Source organism: Ceratotherium simum, chromosome 24 (assembly GCF_057802395.1).
Source record: "Ceratotherium simum simum isolate JZ-2026a chromosome 24, ASM5780239v1, whole genome shotgun sequence".
NCBI lineage: Eukaryota > Metazoa > Chordata > Mammalia > Perissodactyla > Rhinocerotidae > Ceratotherium > Ceratotherium simum.
This window is the reverse complement of record NC_141923.1, coordinates 40,719,350-40,739,847: the sequence shown is the minus strand read 5'-3', so window position 1 is coordinate 40,739,847 and position 20,498 is coordinate 40,719,350. Positions and strand designations below refer to the sequence as shown.

At 47.0% G+C, this 20,498-nt stretch overlaps 1 protein-coding gene across 1 annotated transcript in view; it reads left to right on the top strand.

Annotated features, from left to right (window-relative positions):
• The window catches only part of PRKCH (protein kinase C eta), a 219,105-nt gene that overhangs the window by 130,541 nt on the left and 68,066 nt on the right, over nucleotides 1-20,498 (top strand). The gene's annotated exons all lie outside the window — the stretch shown is intronic.

The following is a 20,498-nucleotide window of genomic DNA, read 5'->3' as shown; positions in this document are numbered from 1 at the left end:
TTGATATTTACATATATTGTGAAATTATCATCACAATGTGAACGTCTGTCACCATACGTATTTACACAATTTTTTTTCTTGTTATGAGAACTTTTAAGATCTACTCTCTTATCAACTTTTAAATATGCAATACAGTATTATTAACTATAGTCACCATGCTGTACGTTACATCCCCATACACCTTATTTTTTTGAAAAATGTAATAAAATATCTTGGAGATTGTTTCATATTTGTATACACCTAGCTGCCTCATTTTTGATGGCTGCATAGTATTCCATTTTAAGACCATGACACAATTTGTTTCCTATTGCTGTATATTTAGGTTGTACCTGGAACTTTATTTCAATCAAAGTTGCAGTGAGTCCTCTTCTACTTTTATCTTTGTGTACTTGTGCTATTATTTCTATATGCTACACTATTAGAGGTGGTGTTGCTTGGTCAGAGGTATCTGCATGTACAATTTGGACTGAGTCCAGTTGGCCTCCTCCTCCATAGTGGTTACAGAGAGCTAACACTATCACCTATATACCAGGCACTGTTCTGAGTGCTTTATGTGTAGTATCTCATTTAATCCTTACAGTAACCCTGTTAGCATCACTCCCGTTTTACAGATGGGGAAACCGAGGCACAAAGAAATTTAGTTTCCAGCTGGCAGAGGTTTTGATGCCAGGCAGTGTGACTGCAGAGCCCAGGCTCTTACCACTTGCTGCATTTCTAAATTCATGCTTCCAAACCATGTGTGAGAAGGTCTGTTTCCTTCATACTCCCAGCATGGCATGCTGTCTTTCATTTTGATGATCAGAGAGATTTAAAAACTGGTATCTTTGAAGTTCTAATTTTCATTTCTCTGACTGTGAGTGAGGCTGAGCATTTGCATATGTTTAGGAGTCACCTATGTTCAGATCTGTGTTGGGGAGGACACACATGCAGCCTGAAGAGTGGGTGGGGCAGGGAGGGCTCGAAGCTGGGAGACAGGTGCATTAAGGAAGATGCACAGCGTGCACTCACATGCTGCCCAAGTGTATCGGAAGGAGCTGGGGAGTCAGCTGACGGCGTCTTGGGCCACAGCCCTTCCTATCCTCCTTGCTCCTTGACCTCGTGGTCTGTGGCTCCGGGACCGCATGCCGCTCTGCCGCCTTGCTCCGGATTCTCTGCTCCCCCTCTCCGGGGTCCGTGTTCTTTGGGGCTCCAGTCCTGCCTGGCCTCCACTGCCCCTGGAGTAGCCCCGAAACTCTATTTCCTGCACTTGGTACTTTGCCTACGTAGAGCCCTTCCCCCACCCTCATCCAGCTCTTTTCTCGGAGACGTGACGGCTCAGGCTCAAGAACACCCATGTGAAGAAGGCGTGGCTGGTGGATGGTGCGGGTCACCCGCCTGGGTTTCACGCTCCAGCCTCCTGCTTACAGCATGAATCAAAGGGCAGGGCAGGGCTCCGCTCAGCTGTCTGCTCAGGACCGGCGCCCAAGAGCAGATGGTTTCCTGTGACGTTAAGTTAGATGATCTTAACTGGCTGATAACCTTTGAGTCAGTCGCCTGCCACTTACTGAACCTAGTCTGGTGTTTCGGTGGCTGTGTCAAGTTACTCTAATGAACAAATAATGTCCCCTACCCAACTCCAGAGGACTTTACCTACGAAAGGAAATCCCTGTGACTCCTTAGAAGCAGTCTGAGGTCTCACCGACAGTTAGATCGTGTTGTGGTAGAGTAGAACAAGCAATGGACCTGGAACAGACTGAGAGCCCAATGAATATAGCATAGACAATGTGGAATTTTCCAGGAAAATATTTAAATTATACAATACTCCAAAATATTAGGGGCCACATGGGATTTCCACAGTGTTCAGCCGGAACGGTCCGTTTTTCCTAGTGACAGTTTCTTATATGGCCACAAGGTGGCGGTCGTTACCACAAGGTGATTTTTATTTCTTCACCAGAGAGCTACTAACTGACTTGGAGGCTTAAAATTTGTGTGTTACAGTGCATGTCTCCAAAGCAAAGGATAAAGGGAATTTCTCCTGCCATAAGTCTAGATGATAAATGAAGTGGTGGGAACCAATTTAAAAGAATCAAGTGAGTTTTTCTCATACTAAGATAGACATAAACAATTTTCGTTTTGCTGTAGTTTATGCTTTCTCTCGGATTTGCAAGGTATCCAACTCCACAGTATGCATGGCATTTGCTCTCTGTGCATCTGTCCATCTGTCAAAATCCTCAGTGACTATCCCCATTCGCTGCTGAAAAACTAACTGTAAAGAACAGAAAATGTTATTTACTATGAGAAATTACAGAAGGTAAATTATTACTTTTGAGTACTTGGTTTGGCAGGCCATGGCCTCTAAAATGAGATGCTATTCGATGTGTAAGGCTGAAATGTAGCAGCCTCCCCTGAAGAAGTTAGAAGTGAGCCAAGGTGAGGCGTTAGAGTCACTCCCAGCTGTCTGCGAAGTCTTTCATTGTGAAGACCCTTGTGGAAAGGAAGGAACTTGCTGAGGGTCCCGTAGACTGTGAGCCCTGGAGACAAAGTTCATCTCTGGGTCAGGCTGACTCTGGAGCCCGGGTTCTCCACATGTTGTCTCATACAACATTTAGGTCGTTGATGGAGCATCTGCTTCAGCACTCCTGTCTGCCCGGGCTCCCCTCCACCCTGCTGGTGTGGAAACGGCATTGCTCTGGGAAATGGAAGACTCGAATTCTTCCAACTTCGTTTCCCTCAGCCTGAATGGCTGGAGACAACCTTAAAATTCTCATGGTTAAAATGAGAGCAGGATTGCCGTGAGGACCAAAAGAGAGAATGCAGAAAGGCTCCGTGCACATGCAGCGCCGTTCACAAGCGAGTGGACTCGTGCTTGCTGCGATGACCACCTCCTGCCCCACACCAGAGAATGGTGTCCTGGGGCTTCCAATGGCCAGCACAGGCCACATGTGGAGGGTGTCGTCAACACCCAAAAACAGAATTTAGGAGCTCCTTTTGTTCTTGGCAAAAAGAAAAATATAAGCAAATTTGAAATATTAGAAAGTTTATCAAGTTTACTACGTAAGATTATGATCCCATAAATTATTGCCCCCATTTTTTTCATAATAATACATATTTGCAAGTATATCATTAAATTGGCATCCTCATACGTTTCTAATAGCTTTGTAAATCCTAATACTTTGTGAATAATTTGACGATCTGTATCAAGACTCATAAAAATATTTATACTCTTGGATCTGTTGATTTTATTTCTGATAATTTAGCTAAGAAAACAATGTAAAGAATAAAACCAATGTTATGCATAAAGTTGTCTGATTTTCAATGCATTATTTATAACAGGAAAATATTGGAAATAACTTCACCATTCAGCAATAGGAGTTTACTTAAATAATATACTATTTGATGAAGATTTTCATCCAGTCAAGAGATAATTGAATACAAGCAGTTAAATGATTATGTCAGACACTGTCATAAGCACCTAACATGTATTATTTATTGCATGCATTTCTTATAACAGCCCGATAAGATATGTACAATTATTATTTTCATTTTGCTGAGTGGTAAAGTGAAGCATTGAGGAGTTAAATCCTTTGCCCAAAATCTGGTACAGTAAATCATGGAATTAGGAGGTTAGAGTCCAGGAAATAATAACGAATTTCTGATGATTCACGGTGTGTATCCATACCAGGTTCTGCCCAAGATAGTGAATTGGCAAACCTGGCCCCTCCTCCAAAAAAAGACTGGAAGGAAATTATGCCAATAAACTATCGGGCACTGTATGAAGGAAGTGAAATTGTGGATGATTCTTCTTCTGTTTACCCATTTTTGTAACGTAACGTGATGATATTTAACCTTGGGGGTGGGAGGAGTGAGGCGTTGTTAAGCCAGGGAGGGCCCGGGTCTGGGGTGCAGGCCTGGTAAATGCCACCTCCCCATTCTTTCAGGTTAAATTCACTTCACGCTCCTTTCATCTTAGTCAGTGACTGTGGTGTCAGCTGCTGAGCCTCCTGGCATTTATGGCTGGAGTCCGGCTCCCAGGGGCTCTCCTCCGAGCCCTCAGCTGAGTGCCTGAGAGAGGGAAGAACAAAGAGGCGGAAGTGGCCGGAGGGGGAGTGGCAGAGTAAACACTGGTCAGATGCTTCAGCCTTTGTTCAGAGACCCAGTTTATTGAGGCAAAGGTTTCCCTTTGGAAAACAGAGGACTCACTGTGCCTAGGGCCTGAGAACGGCCTCCCGTCAGTGGCCCAGGGTCCAGGTGGGAGAGAGGGGCCAGGCAGAGCTTCATTCTTTTGGGAATACTCATGTTTGCCTTTGTGATCTGTTGCACTCGGGGCGGCCCCAGAGTGCACAGACCCTGCCTTTACCGGGACAGAAGCCCAGCGCTCTCACCTCCCACCCGTTCCTCTACCTGTCTAGTACTTTCCTCAGGACATCCGGGCTGCTGATGGGGCATCCTCAGGGTGTCAGCCTACCAGGGTCCGCAAAGCAATGCGCCCAGAGTTCCTGGCAGGGGTGTAGCTTTCCATAGGAAGCCACTCCTCAAATGTTGGTCAGCAAAGTAGAAATCCTACTTCTGAACGTTAAGATGTCTAGGAATCTTGCGAACTAAGTGCTGTCAGCTTGCAGAACTGGGGCAAGATGATGTCAGTATACTTAAGTCATACTTAAAATATGTGGTGAAAATCACCTGGCAACCTGAGTTCATGAGAACATTCTTTTCTCTGTATTATTTTCTCTATTGCTGTTGTATTAAATATTAGCAAAGGAGTGTGTGTGTGTTTGTATGTGTGTGTATGAGAGACACAGATAGGCAGAAAGATTGTTGTGTGGCCCTGGAATGAATCTTGCAGAATTTCCTCAGGCAGGTGACTACACTGCAGCCTTCAGTATGAGAGCTCCGAGTTCTACTTCTGCCTTAACTAGCAGACCCTTGTCTTTAGGAAGGGCCCCTGCCTTTGATATTTTTCAGGTGAGCACCTCCACCTAAATCCGTGTTCTCCCGTCATGGACCTGTTGGCAGAGATACCTCCGGAGAGTGGCCCTCAGGTGGCTTCGTGCACGTGGGGGTGGGAGGCTGCAGCTGCCCCGAGGCCCCTTCCAGCCCTGACCGTGCACCAGCCCTTCCAGCCCCCTCTCCTTTTCTGAGTGTGTAGTGGGCATTTGGCAGTGGCCGCCTGGCCCATTGGTCTGAGCTGCTGCCAGCGGCCGGCCTGGGGAGCAGGAGGCCCACTGGGCCCCTGGAGGAGCGTTAGCCCTGTGCTCTGAGTCATAGTAACATCCTGGACAAGGAGAGGAGGCCCTGTGATGGGGAGTAGGTGAGGAGAGGGCGAAGTGCAGCCAAAAAAGCTGGAGGGACGAGGTTCTGAGGAGGCCTCTGTTCATGCCTTAGGCTAGTGGATTGATTCTTGGAGCCTAAATGGTATCAGCTTTGCAGAAGGGATGAGTGATGAGTGAATTCACAGCGGCAGCTCCTATTCGTTGAGACCCTAGTGCATGTTCTAGGTGCTTATATTTATTACCATTGTCTATACAATTGTGCATTGTGGCATTCCATAAATATCTGGAAACTGAGGTGCAGAAAGTTAAATAACTTGCCCTAGATCACACAGCAAGCAGGAGTCGGACCGTGGGTTCTCTCCAGGTTGTCCAGATTAATCATCTTTGCCACTTCCTCTGTACCACAAATAGATAGGTCTTCTCTCTGGAGTGTGTACAGCTAAGAAGAGTGTTATCAGGCAGGAATAAAGGCAGTTTTTCACAATAAATAGCTTTGCAGCCTTTTGTGAAATACCTAAGGATGTTTCCTATCTGTTGGGAAATTGGTTTCCTCCTTTCCCTGAGCAATGACCGCCACAAACACGATTGGCCTGCTTATGGGTCATTTGTTGTGATTTGCCGTTGGCTCAGATCAAAATAGAAAATGTGCCAGAACGTGGTGTTTCCCAGTTGGGCATGTTCCCAACTTATTAATAGTGTCCATCTGGGGACAAAATGCACATAGGCCATCTCCAGGCTCTGGATGTCGGGGGAGGGGATATTTGAGACCTTTGCGTCTATCCCCTCAGGCTTTCTGACTTTCTGTGGCTAAACAGGGCCATGAAAATGAAGGGGAAACAGGAGAGCCTGAAGTTCCCACTGTTCCTCTGCCTGTCTCTCTCTGTTTGGATAAGACTGCCAGCATACTTGGTGTGACAAAGGGGTTTGAAATGGTGGGCATGTTTTTCAGTTTGAGGTCGTTCAGTTGTAACCGGCCTTGCCATCACTAGCCATGGTCGTCATTGACCTAGAGATCACGTAGACCTGCCACCCCGAGGTTGGTAAGATGGTTCAGGGATCGTGTGTAATTTCCTTTGACGTATCCAAGACTTGCCAGGGTCAGACTTGGCCCTGTGTTTCCCGACGACTGACGAAGCCTTGTGGTGGGAGGGCCTGGTTATGGTTTTCCCTGACCGTGACTGGGAACCTGCCAACTCACCAGGGCCCTGTACTGAATGAAGCACTGGGCTGGAAGTGCCAGGACTGGCTCCCGGGATGCGAATGTGATGGGCTTTCTGCCAAATAATTTAGTGAAAAGTCCATCAGTCCAGGACCATGCTGGTTGAGTGCCAGGCAAAAGAAACAGTGCTTCACCCCTCAGTCTAGCTGGGAAGAGAAGATTCATACACATGGAACAGCGGTGGACAGTAGACAGCATGGAGGCAATGCGTCGTTATACCACAAAAGGGAAGGGAGCGGAAAAGGAACGCCGAACTCGTGGGAAAACCCGCCTGCGTGCAGTCTCGCCTCAGAAGTGCAACCAGAATGGCTACGAGACCAGCGAACCAAGTACATCTGAGCTCCAAGTGCACCATAGGGCGTCCTGCAGGTGTTTCCCCAAGAATTTGGGTTGACTCCTGCCGTGACTGACTGGGACACTCAGGTCAGGGCCTGACGCTGCACCTGTGAGTGGCTAGAGTGGGTCCACCCTACCCTGAAGACAGAATTGTGCGGTGTAAAAACCCAGCTGCTCTGGGTGGAAACCATAGACTGTAATATATTCTGGTTTTGAAATACTCGAATTTTCCATAATTACTTCATGACTGGTAAGAACCCGGCTGTGTCCATCTCGTCTAGGCCCCAGAACTATCCGGGGCTTCTCATGACAGAAGCAGCCAAGTCAGTATAGACTTGGCCCACTTGGAAGTATAGAGAATTGCCCGCTGGCGGGTGAGGATAGAGGTGTCATTCACTCAGCAAATGCTGCTGAGTGTCTTCAAGGTGTCGGCTCGGCTCTAAGCCCTGAGGACACAAACGTGAACAAAACAGAGAGGAGTCCCCGCCCTGGTGGGGCTGATGTTGTCCTGGGGACTTCATGGCCTGAACAGGCTGTTCTTAGTGTAGGATCAGCTGGGAACCCTCCATGGTGGGCAGTTCCTGGGTTGCTATTTAGGACAGGCTTAGAGTAGCCATCTGCTTAGAAGAGAGTCTAGGGGGCTTGACTTGAAGCTACATTTGTGTATGAAGTGCACCTTTATTTTTGCGTGGGGTGCAGTGAATTTAGGACCTGATGGAAATTACTGGGGGGAGGGGTGGCCCAAGCCATCGGCGCTGCCTCTGCTTGGTGGTGGGTTCTGTGGCACTCTTGGGCTTGGGGGTCCAAAGTAGGGGGCATAATGGGAAGAGCTGCAGCCCCGCTCGCTTCCCTTGCTCCCATTGCTGTCTGTGCCAGCTTGCTCACCCTGCTGGGTAGACTGGTCTCTTCGCTGACAGCCCCTACATGAGGCTCTGGGGACACCATGCCTCCCCCCATGTCCACCCATGTGCCATCAAGACTGACTCTGCTCTTGTGCAGGGTTCCTCTTCCTGCGTTCTGCTGTCAGCTAATACCTTGCAGACCTTCCCTGCTCCACTGGAGGGCTTTGGCATGGCCTGTCTTCCCTTCAGGGCCACCCAGGGAGTTCCTGTTTCCTTTCCGTGTGAGGCGTTCAACTTTGAGTATATTTGTACAGTAAAACAGCCCGCTGTATTTCGAGCTCACTCCTACCCACTTCTTTAGGATGGTCTGTGATGATTTAGTGCTTAGGTGTTACGAAGGGAGTCTTGGAATTCTTCCCAGAGTCTCTTAATTCCATTCTTATGGTGTGTAATATTTTAAATGTTAAAATGGTGTAGTAATATAATTCCCAACCAAAACAAAAGAGGAAAGCCCTTCGAGCAAAACGCCTGCCCTCCCCCCATACGTGTTTTTCCCTTTATGTGCCGTGGACCGTGGGAAGTGCCTTCGTCTGCTTCCTTGTTCTTCCTCCTCTCCTCTCACCTCCTCACTCCCGGGGAGCACTGGGCCACGGTCTCCTTGTGAGGTGGGGACTAGCCCGTGCCTGCACCAAGCCCAGACCTTCTGGACTCGGGTCTATCTACCAGTGGTGAAAGGCGGTTCAAGATGAGTTAGACACAGCCAAGAAAGTAGGGAAGAGATGTGGCAGAGTTGACCTAGAGACTGGTTGAAGTTCCTCGTCTGGAAGCCCATAGAATTGAGGGTCTGCTCATTAACTTGGCTTGTCCCTCTTACTGGGGCTTTAGGGCAGATCTGAAGCAGGAAGTTCCCTTCTACCTGGCTCAAAACTTTATCCCCACCACCTTGACCTTCACCAACAGGTTAAATGGTTTTAATGATTGAATGGTGAATTTTTGACCTTTCCAGTAAAAGAAATTCACTTATGTGCATAGTGCGATATCGTTTGCCCACGACTGACATTTGGGGCAGGATAATCCTTTGTTCTGGGGGGCTGTCCTGTGCATTGCAGCCTTAGCACATCCCTGGGCTCTACTCGCTACATGCCAGTAGCACCTCCCTAGTTGTAACAACCCAAAATGGCTCCAGACACTGCCAGATGTCCCCTGGGAGGAAGAATCTCCCTGAATGAAAACCACTGCCTTGCATGAATGGCAGGTGGTCTGTCCTGCATATGAGGAGTCAAGTGGGCGAGAAGATCACTTTGCTTTTTACAGGGGCCAAAGCAAAGCGTGTCAAACATCCCTTATAAAATTATAAGCGTTATCATTTTTCCCTGAGTTTATAGACAGCATAGTTCCTTTTTGGGGCTCCTCGCAGCTCTCAGTGGCTGCACTGTGGCATTAGCAGGGACTGGGGCCCCGGGCTGGGAGGAGACAGCGGGCTCTGTTGGGCTCTGTTGAATGTGAGTGGGGCTTAGCATGCTGGGCAGTTCAGAACAGTGAAGCCTGCTGTGATAGGGCAGAATTAGTGGAGCCTGGGGGTGTCTAGGGAGCAAAAGATTAGCTCAGTGAGCATATATATTTAAAATGGGTTATGTTTGAAAGCAAGCAATTGAAATAGCGCAGTTCCTCTTGTCTTGGCATTTAATGATGATAGTCCCACTTTACCATCAAGGCGTTGAATCAGTGGTGGTTTATGAAAATCCTCGTCTCCACCCTGAATTTAAAAGGGCGCCTATCTGTGAGTCAGATTCCCATCCCAAGTGTGATGACTAGATTTTACAAACAGAGATAATCAAAGCTTTAAGAGACATTTCTCAACCAGCATAGAAAAATGTGCTGGTAGCAACAGAGTTTGCTTTGGGGAAAAGCAAACTTGCTGTTTTTGTACTTTTGCTTTCCGTACATAGAAGTGTCATTTCAACTTAAAGATACAGATACCTTAGATGTGATCTTCAAAACTGAGGGGTCTTTAAATATTGAAAGTAGACCCTAGCCATTGGATACATTAGCTGTTTCTACATTGAATGGTAATATTGTATCTGTCTTGCATTTTTAATTGAATTCAGTAAATGTTTACCGAGCACACTTTATGTGCCAGGGACTGAAGACATATGGAGGAACAAGATGTGGACCTGCCCTCTAGTGCTTTCAGTCAAGGGTCATCCTAAACACAGATTCCTATAGCACCGTGCGATGGAGAGAAGGCATGGCTTGGTCCTGGGGAGGTTGGAAGGGAGGGAAGAGAGATTTCTAAGTAAGAGTGGAGAAGAGTGAAAGAAAGGAGAACCAGAAGCAAGTGGTTTCCTAGGAGGAGGGATCAAGTGCAGAGATGAAGTCGATTCACCAAAAGACTCGAGCTATCCACTGGATCTGAGACGGGGTTGTGTGTCACCATCTTAATCACCGCCCTTATCTTGGGGGTGTGAAGGGCCCATCTGAACTCCCTTCAACCAGCTGAAGCTTCTCTACAGAGTTAACACAACTTCCTCTCCCCTGGGGAAACCTTTCAACCTACTTCTGGTGAGTTTGCCGCTCGTCTATAGAGCTCTGCCTTTTTGACATGGGCCTCCCTGCCTTTGTAGTCAGGTCTGCCTCTTTCTTCCTCAGTGCATCGCAGAGACCAGCGTTTTGCCCATATTGCAGAAAGGGTTTGGGAAGAGATTGTGGGGGAGTCATCTGAAGTTCCACAGCCAGAGGGCCAGAGAAGGACATAAATTCAAAACAGCGTGTGGAAGGCCCATTCCAAAGGGAGACTTGAGCGAGCACCCCAACACTGCAGAGCACAAGAGGGAACAGACTCTCGGCCAACGGATTCCCAGGCATCATCTCGAGACAGATATGGAATATTCTGGACCAGATTCGCTACTTATCTAACGGGGCAAAATGTTAAATCAGACACCTGTAACCCAGAATCGCCTTCCATGAGGCAGAAATGTCTAAATCATCTACAGATCAGAGGAAGAGGTGAAATCTTGGCTTCTTTGAGAGATTGCAAAGTTTAGGAACCTCTGTCATGAAAAATGATCTAAATAAGTGAAATGGAGCCCTAGAGCCCTAGACAAACTAAATTCACAGATATCTTCACTAGACCTGCTCCTATTTGGTGCTTAAATCAAAATCTTTATAAAGAGAATTTCACTATGTGAAATAATGATTTAAAAGAATCCTATTATGCATAGTTTTAAGTGACTAAACCTATTTTTAAAAAGCTAGTGATCACCCAAGATATTTTCTTTGTGCATCTAAATTCAGAATTTAGATTTGTGAAGTTAATTCAGAATTCAAACACCATGTCCAGTTAGCAATAATCTGCTCTAAGAGATGTCTGTTTTTCCAGGCAATAAAAATGATCTTTATCATAGTATGGTGACTAGACTCTTAATACCATGTCCTCTTATTTCCATCAACTTCATCAGAAGTCCAGCTAGTTGTAGGACTTAATAGAAATGACATTGGTAATAAAATGCAACTGTTAACAAATTATGGTTTTGGGAGCCGGCCCAGTGGCATGGTGGTTGGGTTCACGCACTCTGCTTCAGTAGCCCAGGGTTTGTGGGCTCAGATCCTGGGCATGGACCTATGCACCACTCGTCAAGCCATGCTGTGGCAGCATCCCATATAAAGTAGAGGAAGATGGGCACGGATGTTAGCCCAGGGCCAATCTTCCTCAGCAAAAAAAAAAAAAAAAAAAAAAGGAGGATTGGCAACAGATGTTAGCCCAGGGCTAATCTTCCTCAAAAAAAAAAATTATGGTTTTGATGACTAAGTATATCAGGAAATATTATGAAATGTAAGTGAAAAAGAAGGGTATGTTTTTAATTTTCTTTTTTTCTCTTCTTTAGACATGCTATGGAGTGTTAAGTATAGTTAGGACATAAGGGAAAAATCAAATCTAGTTAAAATTACCTCATAAATGTCTTGTCTGCCCTGAAAGCCCCAGTTCTTTGGACACTGGAAGCCATGAAGAGTTTTGTTTCTTCTTGCTTTTAGACTTCTGTCTCTGGTTGTCAGGATTATAAGCGATTTTATTTTCATTTTATTTTTCCTCCATTTTCCATGTATTTACTTTGTAATTACATTTGAACTATGAACATATAATTTCCTTTATAAACAGAGAAAAACCAAAGCTTTATAGACAAAGGGAAAGAAAGTGGCGTCCAGCAGACCTGCTCCACTTGAACTCCTCCACAGTCTCTGACAGGCAGGGTGCTTCACTTCTTTGCACTTTGCTTACATAAAGTGGATGGATAAAACTAATCTTGGAAGTGTGTTCCAGCTTTTCTAATATTCTAGTTTAAATTTTATCAAGAAACAAAAATCGCCTCCTGCCATGTCCAGGTCCTTACGTATCGTGGTCCAGGCACCGTGCTTGGTGTTATCAGAGATACATCATGTGGATTTGGGCTCTGCCTTCAAAGGTTTCAGGTCCTCACAGACAACAAGACCAAGTGCACAGAGCCGGCACAGCCCAGTGCAGTGATGCTGGGCAAGATGTGTGTGGACCAGAGACGGCAAAGGTGGCTCCCCGGGAAGGGAGGACTGTGCTCCACCTTTGGTAGATCGTGATCAGATGTTTGCTGCTTATTTATGCTTTAAAAAGCATCCTGGGGGGCTGGCCCGGTGGTGTAGCGGTTAAGTGCGTGCACCCCGCTGCGACGGCCTGGGGTTCGCAGGTTCGGATCCCGGGTGTGCACCGACGCACCAGTTGCCAAGCCATGCTGTGGCGGCGTCCCATATAAAGTAGAGGAAGATGGGCACAGATGGTAGCCCAGGGCCAGTCTTCCTCAGCAAAAAGAAGAGGATTGGCATCGGACGTTAACTTAGGGCTGATCTTCCTCACCAAAAAAAAAAAAAAAAGAGCATCCTGGCCCAGATATTTCACAGCATGTTGAACTATAAGTTCGGTTGCCTCCTTATTTGCCTAGTCTGGTATATGTGCCTGAAGCCTTGTTGAGTTTCGTTACAAGAGATAGCCATAGAGCATCCAGTTTACTAGGAAAACACTGGGTCTTTGCAAAGACCTGTGTGACCCTCCAGGTTTGAAATGCAAGATCCTAAAGGCTTGTTATATTGGTGACATATTTCACCTTCCCAAAGACTAAGTCTCTGAGCTCAGACAGGATGTCTCATGCCCACGGGCTTGACAGAGGGGTTGCTGGGTGATTAAATTAACTTCTGATATCTTCTGGGCTGCACAAAATGATGTTGAAAAAAAAAGAAAAAGAAAAAATGAAACCATTCGATTCCCTCTCCTTGTTTCTTCCTTGAAGCCTTTGTAATCGTTCTTAATGTGGTTAATTCAAGTTGTTTCCAGTTCAGGCATGGTGCAATCAGATTTCCTCACCAGGGTGCTTTTCCACTGTGACCTCCTTGACGTCAATCACTGTTTCCTGTTGATTTGAACTCCCTGTTCACCCTGTGCACCACTTCGTCAGAGAAAAATTGCAAGGCAAGGGCGCTTATGAGAAATTCAGCACAGTGCTGTCTATTATTGGAGATTTCCTTTTCCCCGCCCACAGCCAGGCAGTAGCACTCTGCGGCTTTGATACTGGGTTGATGTGTTATTCATTTAGAAATAATGCCAAAGCCATTCTTAGAAGTTGGGTTAGTCGGTCTAGAAGTGGCTCCCAGCTTAATATTGCCTTAAAGCAATAACTAAATTAGTCATTAGCCTTAAATGTTGAGTCTGTTCTTTGAATTATTTCCAAAAGGTAATCTGCCTCCTCACTGCAGTACATCTTGAACTGAGATTTACGTCTATTTGATTGTAGGGACTATGGAGTCTTGCTTTAAACAGAGAAATCTTTCTCCATCTGTTGATAAGAATGAATGAGCTTTATAGAAGAGGAGAATAGCTGCTACAAAGTCTCGCCAGAACAGGTTTGCAGTCCAGAGGGGAGCACGTTGCTTTGCAATAATAGTAATGATTATAATTATAAAGCTCTTAAAATAGAGAATACGATTTATCATCTGATAGTAGAAAATGAGGAAACTAACTAGAACTGAAGCTTTGGTTAATGTGTTTTGGGTATCAAATTTAGTTTTGAAACCCTTGCTTAGTAGTCACTTCCAGGAAGAAAAGTCCTCCTTACCAGGTCAAGGTCATGGCCATGTGGTATCAGGAAATGCCTCGGCTGGCAGCTGGCCTAGCGGCCCTCCTGACACCTTGAACCCTCTAGATTCGTCTCGCACCCAGGGTCAAGGAGCTGCTGCAGCTGCTGTTTTGGCTGCCGTTTCATTCCTGTTCACTTGCCAGTCTGAGCTCCGTGCGTGAGGCACCACCTCTGCCTCCACGGCAGGCAGCTCGCTGCCCGGTATGCTGCAGCTCCCCCAAGGGCCAGGGCCCCAGGAGCGGACGGTCATGGCGGCTGAAGTGGCAGTGGAGGTGGTGGTGATGATGTGGATAATAATAATAATCGTAGTTGCTAACATTTATTGAACACTCACTGTGTGCCAGGCAGTTGGAAATTCTCAGCTTAAATCATTTAATCCTCACACAGCTGTGAGTTCAGTTGTCTTATTATCCCCCTTTTGCAGAAGAGAAGTTTTGAGAGAGAAAGAAAATCAATACAGCACAGCGAGAGCTGCTTTTCCGTCTCAGGCGTCCTGGCTCCAGAGCCCATAGCCTCACCAGGCCTCACCGCCCTGTGCTTCCTCTTGGTAACACCAGGGACTTGGGCACTGGGCACAAGGTCTCCTAGAGTCAGCTGTAGCCCCTTTGTGTGATGTAGGAAGAACAACATCTTCTGTTTGTGGAGATTCTTTTCTGGGCCTGGTGCTGCACGAGGCACTTTGCTTCTGGTTTAATCCTCACACAATCCCTGTAGTTGTAGATGTTATTACCCAGATTGATAATCAGGAAACCACCTGTCCCTTAAAAAGTCGTGTGTGTTTCATTTAAGTCTCCTGGGAGCAAATGACGGAAAACAACCACGCAAGAAAGGGAGAAGTGAAAAGCAAGATTCAGAGATACAGACGGTGTTGCATAGAAGCCAAGGGCAGAAATTGGCCAGGACCCTCCGGGGATCCAAAATTGGAAAGACAGGAGGAATCCAGGTAGTTTCCTTCTTGGCTCCCTCATGCTCCCTGACCTCTTGTCTCTGCCTCACTCTGTTTCTGCTTCATTTTTCCCCTTCATCTGTCTGTCCATCCATCTGTCCATCCATCCAGGCTTTCACCACTCTGTTATACCAAGACGTTTCACATGTCCACACGGCAAAGGCAGCCTCAGCTCCCTGGTTCCTGTTTCCTCAGTTCCTGCACACAGCATATCCTAAATTAAAACCTCTTTATCTCGGTTCCAGTTTCCTGGGAAAGAGACTGTGGCCCAGCCTAGTCCAACTAGCCTTGTGCAAGATGTCCAGCATTTACCCATGTGACCACGCCAGGGCAGTTGTCTGAGAAAGAGATCAATGAGCTGAGCAGACATTCCAAAGGTGTCTACCACAGTGACCTTAAGGGATCTCATCTTAAGATCACAGTGATCTTAAGTGAGTCTGTGCTCACTCTACAGTCACCCTCCTTAGGCAATGTCATCTTGGTGCATCATTTTCATCAACCCAGGTGCGTTGTCTCTGACTCTTCTTCATGCACCTGCCCATCAGCTTTACCTCCTAAAGAACAATCCTCATGAGGGGCTTTAGGGAATGCACACTGCTTTTACTGACAGCCACTACCAGTTCACGGGTATTTTTATCCCCTTCGGCCTGGGGAAGTAACAGCCCTGAGCTGACAAGAGCCAGGGCAGACTTGGCCCAGGCTGCAGCAGGTTACGGGAGCCAGGCGGGTGATGACAGGAATTCTATTATGAAGCAGGCCCCAGCTCCTCGGCCTCCTGTAACTCACACCGTGGGACAAAGGGATTTCTGAATTGCTTTTATTCCCCCAGGTGTTCCGCACCCCTTGTTAGTGACCTGCATTTGTGGTTGGTTGGATCAGGGACAAAAGAGGGACGAGGGACAAAGGTCTGGGCCACTGGCTTTAGAACTGAGGTTCAGCCGCCTGTGTGACCTGATGCTTCCTACCATGCAGGTCAGGGCAGATCTCCCCTAGAAGAGCCAGAGGCCTCGGGAAGCGGTGCAGGTGTCCAGGCTCGGTTTCTAGGAAATTGGACTTTAGAAAAACGGGCATGGCTATCTACATAAATACATAAAGGGTCGTCTTTGTCATCGCTGCCTCTTCCCTGCCCCAGAAGTGACTCACGGTGACCTTGCCCCATTGTGCCGTGCCTCCCTAAACACGGGGTCCCACCAGGTGCTTCCTCCAGCTGCGTCACAGTGAGCTTGGGAAGCATGACTTGGTGTCTGTCAAGTACTCAGTGAGGCCAGCTCTTGAACAGAACCGACTGAGAGTGGCGTTGTAGGCGGAGGTTGTCTTCTGCCTCCTTCCAGAACTTCAAACACACGTCTCTGCTGTATAAAGGGCGTTCGCTGAATGTGAAAGGTTTCCTTCAGGTTGATGGAATTCATTCCCTAGGAGTAAAATTTAGCTGGAGTGATTTGTTTTGGTAGCTGGTGTTGTTTTATTATAGGTGGTAGGTTCCAGCACTTACTGGAGTCTTTTCCAAACCAAGCCCCATAGCTCCCACCTGTTTTAGCTCAGACACTGGGCCTGTAATTATGGCAGAGACCAGTAGGTGAGCGAGCATGTGTATTAATAGGACTGAGGCCCTGCAGTTCTCAGTGGGTGGCCTGGGATGGGGAGAAAGGAAGCACCCTAACCAGCCTTTCGCTTTTTCTGCCGACTCTTGATGGTGAAACTAGCAGTAAATGGACAGCGATGCCCCACACTCGGTGGCCTCAGCACTTGGGGATGATCTCCCTTTGTGTCACGACACCTGCCCCACAACTGACACTTCTGCTGTTCCCTCAGCTTGATACCTGCCCCCTCCGTCCCCACTCCAGCCTGACTCAAGCTTCTGCATCCTTCAAGGCTGGGGAATCGGCTCCTCTTCGAAGCTTTCCCCAAATCCCTCCCCAGCCCCCAGGCGCTCAGGTGCCCCGTGACACCCTCGGTGCCCCTCCACTGCACTTAGCACACCGGGGGCATGTGCTCTCTCTACATATCTGTGAGCTTCATGAGAGCAGACGTGGGGTCTCATTCGTTTTACGAACTTGGTCCCTACCCAGGGCCTGGCATGGTGTGTTCAGTGAACTTTCCTTCTTAAGAACCTTAAAGGAAGCATCCCTCAAAGCCTCAGTAAAAAGCCTGCACACCAGAACCCAGACGATTTCCTCCCATGGAGTCCTAGGACCCAAACCAGCACTGAGTGAGTCTCATTTTGGATATCATTCCAACGAGCCTCACGGCCTGGTTACTCCAGGCATCGGAATGGGTGTTAAGGGAGAAGGTGGTACTGGTAGCTCTTAATAATGGGCAGCAAGGGCTGTGAGCGTCCCTCTTTTCATAGCTGCTTCCCTACCCACACTGCCTAAACAGCTGCCCTTCAAGACAATCTCAAAACTGTACCTGTCCAATGTCCCATCTTTATCTTTCAGAAGAAAATTAGAAAAATATGGAGGAAGCACACGTGACGTTGGCTTGTTTCTAATTATGAAAGTAATACTCATCATAGAAACCTTCAGAGATACTGAAAAGTGTAAAGAAATAAATGTCCTCCCAGATCCACAACTGAAAGCTGACTTGTAGCTATATAGGTATTTTTTTCGTCCTTTCTGTGCATATCTGCATCTTTGGCTGTAACTGAAATCATTCTGCACATTCATGTTTATGATCTTGTTTTAACTGCAAACACCTTTCCTATCACAGCCAGCAGCAGCAGCTGCTTCCGTTTATTGCACACTTTCTGGAAGCCTCACCTGAGGACACGCTCAGTGAACATTTGTTGCTGATGATTGCTCACTCACCTCACCCACCCTTACCCCCCCACTACCTAAAGATGAGTGAGTCTTTGCTCAAAGCTGGAGATTTTTGTCGTTTATCTCCTCCTCTGCGAAAGGAATCCTGGAGAAATTGCTGCCAAATTTCAACCTCCTTTGCAGCAGACTTGTTAAAATATTACGAGGAGAGGGGCCGGCCCGGTGGCGTAGTGGTTAAGTTCACGCGCTCCGCTTCAGCAGCCAGGGTTCGCAGGTTCGGATCCCGGGCACACCTATGCACCGCTAATCAAGCCATGCTGTGGCGGCGTCCCATGTAAAGTAGAGGAAGATGGGCACGGATGTTAGCCCAGGGCCAGTCTCCCTCAGCAAAAAAGAAGAGGGTTGGCAGCAGATGTTAGCTCAGGGCTAATCTTCCTCAAAAAAAAAAAAAAATTACGAGGAGAAGTGCATGTAAGCAGAGGTTCTCCTCACAGCAAAAACATTTTGCCAGGAGAGAAACGTGTTTTTATTTTTCTACCTAGTGACATTATTTTAGGGCTTTGATAGGACAGACATTACTTTTTGTTAAATCGTCATTGTATCTTGGCTGGCTTGTTTCCCCCTCCTGCTGGCTTCAAGAGTTGCACGTAGCCCGAGGGATGGGAGTTGTACCCACTCTTCTAGGTGGTGGCAGATGGAGGTTAGAAATGAGACTTTGAATGAAAAGAAATTCACATTTTCACAGTTCCAAAGCTTGCTGTGCATCACAGGTGCCCCTGTGTTATCTGAGAATCTGCCTCCTGGGCTGGGGGTGGGACCAAGAACAGGAGAATGTGCAGGCCTGGAAGGCAGTATTTCCTCCCCCCAGATCTGGAACGCAGCCCAGATATGAGATGTGATAATGATTTGGGGGGGGACTAGAAATAGATGCTATTTCCCTTTGAGTGCCCTCATCTTTTTGATGCCTACTGCCTTAGAAACTCTTGCCAAGGGCATTGACTTCTAGCAGCCAAAGGATGAGCCACTTACCTACTGAACCAGTTCCCAGTAATCAGGTCTTTCTAGCTGTTGGAATTCGCGGACTGCCAGTCATAGCCATGAAGAAGGTGAACAGGCCCATTAACAGAAATACATAAGACTGACCTACCTACCTGCCAAGGGGTGGTTTGGGGTGGCTATACCACCCAAGTCTTCATCAGCCACCCTTGGCTGCCCCTCTAGATGAACACAGAATCAGCATAACAACTTCCTGTACGATGCAGCTCTTGGACGTGTCTCCATCGCATACTTTCCCTCCACCCCACCCCACTGCCAACCTGCTCATTCCACCCAAGTCCTTCCCATATAGAATATTCGGAACACCCACTGAAGCTTGTCCACCCAACTCGGCCTCTTCGCTTGTCAGCCACACTCAAATGAAGGCCAATAGCTTAGACAGCTTACTGTATTTAGTTTTCTGTTGGTTTTTATTGCCAACCTGAAGAGTTGTTTTGTTGTTTGGTTTTTGTGTGTGTAAATCTTACCATTCCACCTTCACTCTTCAGTTCTTGCTTCTCCTTAGCAGATAGAGACGTTTCATAGATCCAGGGGATGTTTTTTCCTTCTAATTAAGGTCTTACCTAAAATCGGGAATAGGAGGCCATAGGTTGTACTGTCTTCTGATAGAATGGGCCGGATTGCACTAGTGATGAATCGGAGGTAAACAAGAACACACACAACTCTGTCCTCCGTTCAGCCGTGGATGCATGGTAACATTCTGAGCAAAGCTGGTGGCTCTTAAAACCACAAATAAAGATGGGTTCTGCATATATATATCCTTTGTGAATTGGTAAAATCTCAATTTCCTTACAAAATGACTTCCCACCCCCTTACCCCCCCCAAAAGGATGATTACCAGCCCTGATTGCACTCATCCTGCAGGTCTGGGCTCACACGTCACTTGCTCAGAGAAACCTCCCCTGACCCCCATGCAGATGACCAGATGTCATTGTTTCCTCCACTTTTCCTTCACAGGATTTACCAGAATTTGTAAATGTGCTTATTTATAAGACTTTTTATTTTTTTAGAGCAATGTGTGTCTCCCACACCAGACTCTATTTGGGTAGGAGCTGTGTGTGTTTTATGCCTGTTTTACTCTCTGTTGGGTCCCCAGCACCTAATTCAGCACCTGGCTGACCGGGTGCCCCATAGATGTTAGTGGGAGGGAGGGAGGAAATCCACTAATCTCAGAGGTTCCTGAAACAAAGCATTTTACACTGTCAATCTTGGAGACATCGCTTTTTAATTGAGACTCAAGCATTTCTCTCGTTAAGCAGTCTTAATTTCCACAGCACTTTATTCACACCACTTGCATAGTACTTATTACATGGTAGCTTAGTACATCGGTAGCTTTTTTTTTTTTTTTTTTTGTGAGGGAGATCAGCCCTGAGCTAACATCCATGCCAATCCTCCTCTTTTTGCTGAGGAAGACTGGCCCTGGGCTAACATCCGTGCCCATCTTCCTCTGCTTTATGTGGGATGCTGCCACAGCATCGCTTGACAAGCGGTGTATCACTGCGCTCCCGGGATCCAAACCCGGGCTGCCAGCAGCGGAGCACGCGCACTTAACCACTACACCACAGGGCTGGCCCCATAGTTAGCTTTTTTAAGAGCCCATTTCAACCTGCTAGGTTGGCGTTCCTTTCAAGTGGAGACGGCATCTCTCTTGTCTCTATGTTCCTACTCCTGAGTCAGGAATTTTCTGATGGGCTAAATGGAGTTTCTAACATTGAGGCTACTCGGAGGCCGTCGTTAGACTGTTGTTGGGCTGACTTGTCCAAAGTGTTCTTTTTCTTTGATGCTCTCTGCCCAGGTATGAGGACCTTTCAGGTGTCCCTTATTTTCTGTGATTAACCCCGCATGTTCCAGGCGAAAGGCGTGTACATTTCCATTTATGTTGCTTTCTTCCAGTTTATAAAACCGTATGATTTAGGTAGGGATCGCATCATCGTCCT